Below are 5,819 nucleotides of genomic sequence, written 5' to 3'. Positions count from 1 at the left end.
AAGCATGTCAGAAGGACACTTTTTGGTCAGTTCTTTGTATCTCTCCCAAGCTTCATAGATGGATTCACCTTCTTTCTGTCTGAAGGTCTGAACATCCACTCTAAGCTTACTCAGCTTTTGAGGAGGAAAGAACTTGGCTAAAAAAGCCTTGACCAGCTTATCCCAAGAGTTCAGGCTATCCTTAGGTTGAGAGTCCAACCATATTCTAGCTCTGTCTCTCACAGCAAAAGGGAAAAGCATGAGCCTGTAGACTTCAGGATCTACTCCATTAGTCTTAACAGTATCACAGATCTGCAAGAATTCAGTTAAGAACTGAAAAGGATCTTCAGATGGAAGTCCATGAAACTTGCAGTTCTGCTTCATCAGAGAAACTAATTGAGGTTTCAGCTCAAAATTGTTTGCTCCAATGGCAGGAATGGAGATGCTTCTTCCATGTAAATTGGAATTAGGTGCAGTAAAGTCACCAAGCATCCTCCTTGCATTATTATTATTTTCGGCTGCCATCTCCTCTTTCTGTTCGAAAATTTCTGAAAGGTGCTTGCTGGATTGTTGTAATTTAGCTTCTCTTAGTTTCCTCTTCAGAGCCCTTTCAGGTTCTGGATCTGCTTCAACAAGAATGTTCTTGTCCTTGCTCCTGCTCATATGAAAAAAAAAGGACAGAAAAATAATAATAATAATAGGGGTCCTTTTTACCACAGTATAGAGGTCCCTGTGTGAGTAGAAGAAAAGAAGAAGAAAAAAATTCGAACACAGATGGAAGAGGGGGTTTGAATTTGGGTGAGATGAAGTGTTAGTAGATGAATAAATAAATAGAAGGAGATAAGAGAGAGAGAGAATTTTCGAAAATAATTTTTGAAAAAGAGTTAGTGATTTTCGAAAATAGTTTTTGAAAAAGGTTAGTAATTTTCGAGAATTAAAATAAAAAATTAAAATAATTAGTTAATTAAAAAGAAATTTTGAAAAAGAGGGAAGATATTTTCGAAAATTAGAGAGAGAGAGTTAGTTAGGTAGTTTTGAAAAAGATAAGAAACAAACAAAAAGTTAGTTAGTTAGTTGAAACAAATTTTGAAAATCAATTTTGAAAAGATAAGAAGATAAGAAGTTAGAAAGGATATTTTAAAATCAAATTTTGAAAAAGATAAGATAAAGAGATATTTTTGAAAAGATATGATTGAATTTAGTTTTGAAAAAGATTTGATTTTTAAAATCACAATTAATGACTTGATTCACAAGAAATCACAAGATATGATTTTAGAACTCAAAGTTTGAATCTTTCTTAACAAGCAAGTAACAAACTTGAAATTTTTGAATCAAAACATTAATTGATGATGTTATTTTTGAAAATTAGGAGATAAAGATAAGAAAAATATTTTTGAAAAATATTTTTAAAATTTTCGAAAATAAATAAGAAAAATGAAAAAGATTTGATTTTTGAAAAAGATTTTGAAAAAGATAAGATTTTTTAAATTGAAAATTTGATTTGACTCATAAAAACAACTAGATTTTAAAAAGTTTTGAAAAAGTCAACTCAAATTTTTGAAATTTATGAGTGAAAAAGGGAAAGATATATTTTTTTTATTTTTGAATTTTTAATGATGAGAGGAAAAAACATGAAAAAGACTCAATGCATGAAAATTTTGGATAAAAACAATGAAAGCATGCAAGAATGCTATGAATGTCAAGATGAACACCAAGAATACTTTGAATGTCAAGATGAACATCAAGAACTTATTTTTGAAAAATTTTTAATGCAAAGAAAACATGCAAGATACCAAACTTAAAAATTTTTCATGTATAGACACTATGAATGCAAGAATGCATATGAAAAACAAGAAAAGACACAAAACATGAAAACATCAAGATCAAACAAGAAGACTTACCAAGAATAACTTGAAGATCATGAAGAACACTATGAATGCATGAATTTTTCGAAAAATGCAAGATGGATATGCAATTGACACCAAACTTTCAACTTGACTCAAGACTCAAACAAGAAACATGAAATATTTTTTATTTTTATGATTTTTTTATTTTTTTGGATTTTTGTATATTTTTTTTCGAAAAAACATATAGGAAAAAGGAAATAAGGATTTTAAAATTTTTAATATGAATTCCAGGAATCTTGTACTCTTAGTCTAAAGCTCCAATCTGAGGGTTAGGCATGGCTTAATAGCCAGCCAAGCTTTAGAAAATATTGATGCTTTCCATGTATAGAGCAACTAAGTGTGTGAGAATCAACAAGCTCTTGTGATGATAAGTTGAAACCCCAGTCCAAAAGATTAGACATGGCTTACAGCCAGCCAAGATTCAACAAATCATCATGAAACACTAGAATTCATTCTTAAAAATTCTGAAGAAAAATATATTTTTTGAAAACATTTTTTTTTCGAAAACAAAGGAGAAAGTTTTGAAAGGTTTTTGAAAAATTTTTGAAAATAAAACAAAAAGAAAATTACCTAATCTGAGCAACAAGATGAACTGTCACTTGTCCAAACTCGAACAATCCCCGGCAACGGCGCCAAAAACTTGGTGCACGAAATTGTGATCTCAGGCAACGGCGCCAAAAACTCTGTACGCACGTCTTAATAAATCGTTTTTCATTCACAACTTCGATACAACTAACCAGCAAGTGCACTGGGTCGTCCAAGTAATAAACCTTACGTGAGTAACGGTCGATCCCACGGAGATTGTCGGCTTGAAGCAAGCTATGGTCACCTTGTAAATCTCAGTCAGGCGGATATCAAATAGTTATGGAGTTTTCGAAATTAATAATAAGTAAACTTAAAATAGGGATAGAAACACTTATGTAATTCATTGGTGAGAATTTCAGATAAGTGTATAGAGATGCTTTCGTTCCTCTGAACCTCTGCTTTCCTGCTGTCTTCATCCAATCAGTCTTACTCCTTTCCATGGCTGGCTTTATGTAAGGACATCACCGTTGTCAATGGCTACTTTTTATCCTCTCTGGAAAATGGTCCAATGCGCTGTCACTGCATGGCTAATCGTCTGGAGGCATCATCCTTGTCAATGGCTGCATCCTATCCTCTTGTGAAAATGGTCCAAATGCTCTGTCACAGCACGGCTAATCATCTGAGGTTCTCGATCATACTGGAATAGGATTCACCCTCCTTTTGCGTCTGTCACTACGCCCAGCACTCGCGAGTTTGAAGTTCGTCACAGTCATTCAATCCCAGAGTCCTACTCGGAATACCACAGACAAGGTTTAGACTTTCCGGACTCTCATGAATGCTGCCATCAATCTAGCTTATACCACGAAGATTCTGATTAAGAGATCCAAGAGATACTCATTCAATCTAAGGTAGAACAGAAGTGGTTGTCAGGCACGCGTTCGTAGGGAATGATGATGATTGTCACGTTCATCACATTCATGTTGAAGTGCGAATGAATATCTTAGAAGCGGAATAACTTGAATTGAATAGAAAAACAGTAGTACTTTGCATTAATTCATGAGGAACAACAAAGCTCCACACCTTAATCTATGGAGTGTAGAAACTCTACCGTTTGAAAATACATAAGTGAATATAGGGTAAGCATGGCCGAGTGGCCAGCCTCCCATGGAGGTCTAGAGATCTAAAAATGATCAAAAGATGTCTACTACAATAGTAAAAAGTCCTATTTATACTAAACTAGTTTCTAGGGTTTACAGAAGTAAGTAATTGATGCATAAATCCACTTCCGGGGCCCACTTGGTGTGTGCTTGGGCTGAGCTTGAATGTTACACGTGTAGAGGTCAATCTTGGAGTTGAACGCCAGTTTGTAATGTATTTCTGGCGTTCAACTCTGGCTTGTGACGTGTTTCTGGCGTTTAACTCTAGATAGCAACGTAGAACTGGCGTTCAACGCCCTTTTACATCGTCTAAACTCGGCCAAAGTATGGACTATTATATATTGCTGGAAAGCCCTGGATGTCTACTTTCCAACGCAATTGGAAGCGCGCCATTTTGAATTCTGTAGCTCCAGAAAATCCACTTTGAGTGCAGGGAGGTCAGAATCCAACAGCATCAGCAGTCCTTCTTCAACCTCTGAATCTGATTTTTGCTCAAGTCCCTCAATTTCCGCCAGAAAATACCTGAAATCACAGAAAAACACACAAAACTCATAGTAAAGTCCAGAAATGTAAATTTAACATAAAAACTAATAAAAACATCCCTAAAAGTAACTAGATTCTACTAAAAATATACTAAAAACAATGCCAAAAAGCGTATAAATTATCCGCTCATCACACTCTCTCTTTGGATTTTCTTCTGTATTGCTTGGGAGAGTACTAGGAGGAGTTTCAGTGACCCTTTTACTCAGCTGGCCCACTTGTGCCTCCAAATTTCTAATGGAGGACCTTGTTTCATTCATGAAACTTAAAGTGGCCTTAGATAGATCAGAGACTATATTTGCTAAGCTAGATAGATTCTGCTCAGAATTCTCTGTCTGTTGCTGAGTGGATGATGGAAAAGGCTTGCTATTGCTAAACTTGTTTCTTCCACCATTATTAAAGCCTTGTTGAGGCTTTTGTTTATCCTTCCATGAGAAATTTGGATGATTTTTCCATGAGGGATTATAAGTGTTTCCATAGGGTTCACCCATATAATTCACCTCTGCTATTGCAGGGTTCTCAAGATCATAAGCTTCTTCTTCAGAAAATGCCTCTATAGTACTGTTGGATGATTCCTTCAATCTATTCAGACTCTGAGAGATCATATTGACTTGCTGAGTCAATATTTTATTCTGAGCCAATATGGCATTCAGAGTATCAATTTCAAGAACTCCCTTCCTCTGAGGCGTCCCATTACTCACAGGATTCCTTTCAGAAGTGTACATGAACTGGTTATTTGCAACCATGTCAATGAGTTCCTGAGCTTCTGCAGGCGTTTTCTTTAGGTGAATGGATCCATCTGCAGAATGGTCCAATGACATCTTTGATAACTCAGACAGACCATCATAGAATATATCCAGGATGGTCCATTCTGAAAGCATGTCAGAAGGACACTTTTTGGTCAGTTGCTTATATCTCTCCCAAGCTTCATAGAGGGATTCACCATCCTTCTGTCTGAAGGTTTGAATATCCACTCTAAGCTTACTAAGCTTTTGAGGAGGAAAGAACTTGGCTAAGAAAGCCGTGACCAGCTTATCCCAAGAGTTCAGGCTATCTTTAGGTTGAGAGTCCAACCATATTCTAGCTATGTCTCTTACAGCAAACGGGAAAAGCATAAGCCTGTAGACCTCGAAGTCAACCCCATTGGTCTTAACAGTATCACAGATCTGCAAAAATTCAGTTAATAACTGAAAAGGATCTTCTGATGGAAGTCCATGAAACTTGCAGTTCTGTTGCATCAGAGAAACTAATTGAGGTTTAAGCTCAAAATTGTTTGCTCCAATGGCAGGGATTGAGATGCTTCTTCCATGTAAATTAGAATTTGGTGCAGTAAAGTCACCAAGCATCTTCCTTGCATTGTTATTATTTTCAGCCATGTCTCCTTCTTTTTCAAAAATTTCATTCAGATTTTCTCCAGAGAGTTGTGCTTTAGCTTCCCTTAGCTTCCTCTTCAGAGTCCTTTCAGATTCAGGATCAGCTTCAACAAGAATGTTCTTATCCTTGTTCCTTCTTATATGAAAAAGAAGATAACACAAAAAAAAATATGGAATCCTCTATGTCACAGTATAGAGATTCCTTATGTAAGTATAAGAAGAGAAGAGTAGCAAAAGAAAAAGATAAGAATCCAAACACAGGGGAAAGGATTGGGTTCGAATTTTTGAGTGAAAAAGGGGTGTTAGTAGATAAATAAATAAATAGAAGGGGATGAGGG

At 35.7% G+C, this 5,819-nt stretch overlaps 2 non-coding genes across 2 annotated transcripts; both read left to right on the top strand.

The window, feature by feature from the left end:
• LOC148554825 (small nucleolar RNA R71) lies at positions 1-108 on the top strand. Its single transcript, XR_015886747.1, has one exon. It is a non-coding gene; the product is annotated as a small nucleolar RNA R71 (small nucleolar RNA).
• Positions 109-4,983: 4,875 nt separating this feature from the next.
• LOC148554824 (small nucleolar RNA R71) lies at positions 4,984-5,091 on the top strand. The gene has a single exon (XR_015886638.1). It is a non-coding gene; the product is annotated as a small nucleolar RNA R71 (small nucleolar RNA).
• Positions 5,092-5,819: the final 728 nt, after the last annotated feature.

Source organism: Arachis ipaensis, chromosome B6 (assembly GCF_059453495.1).
Source record: "Arachis ipaensis isolate K30076 ecotype BB chromosome B6, ASM5945349v1, whole genome shotgun sequence".
Lineage (NCBI taxonomy): Eukaryota > Viridiplantae > Streptophyta > Magnoliopsida > Fabales > Fabaceae > Arachis > Arachis ipaensis.
This window is presented reverse-complemented; position numbering and strand designations above follow the sequence as displayed.